Source organism: Diaphorina citri, unplaced genomic scaffold, assembly GCF_000475195.1.
Source record: "Diaphorina citri unplaced genomic scaffold, Diaci psyllid genome assembly version 1.1 scaffold69347, whole genome shotgun sequence".
Taxonomy (NCBI): domain Eukaryota; kingdom Metazoa; phylum Arthropoda; class Insecta; order Hemiptera; family Psyllidae; genus Diaphorina; species Diaphorina citri.
The window spans coordinates 1-393 of NW_007446564.1; the positions used below are offsets into that span (position 1 = coordinate 1).

Consider the following 393-nt stretch of genomic DNA (forward strand, 5'->3'; position numbering starts at 1 on the left):
CCATTCATAGTGAAACTATTGTCCGATCCTAATTCTGCAGTACGGGACTCTGCCTTCAACAGGTATGTACATCTATTACCTGGTCAGTAAAATTGAATCTACATTGCAATAAAAGGAGGTTTGATAGAGGAAACTGTAACTACAACTAAAATTGGAACGATACAGAGAAGATTAGCATGGCCCCTGCGCAAGGATGACACGCAAAATCGTGAAGCGTTCCACATTTTTAAATCGGAAAAAGGATGATTGATCAAACAGGAGAGAAAAAAGCAAGATTTAACCTACTCCAACGTATAAGTCTGGCAGTTCAGCATGGGGGCTTCGATTTTGAGTGCCCTTCCAGGACATGAAAACCTGGAAGGGGTGTTTTATTTGTAATTTTCAAAAAAAAAA

The 393-nt window shown here is 39.4% G+C and overlaps 1 non-coding gene across 1 annotated transcript; it reads left to right on the top strand.

The window, feature by feature from the left end:
* The first annotated feature begins 118 nt into the window (after positions 1-118).
* Positions 119-228, top strand: LOC113473717. The gene has a single exon (XR_003395620.1). It is a non-coding gene; the product is annotated as a U6 spliceosomal RNA (small nuclear RNA).
* The last annotated feature ends 165 nt before the right edge of the window (positions 229-393 follow it).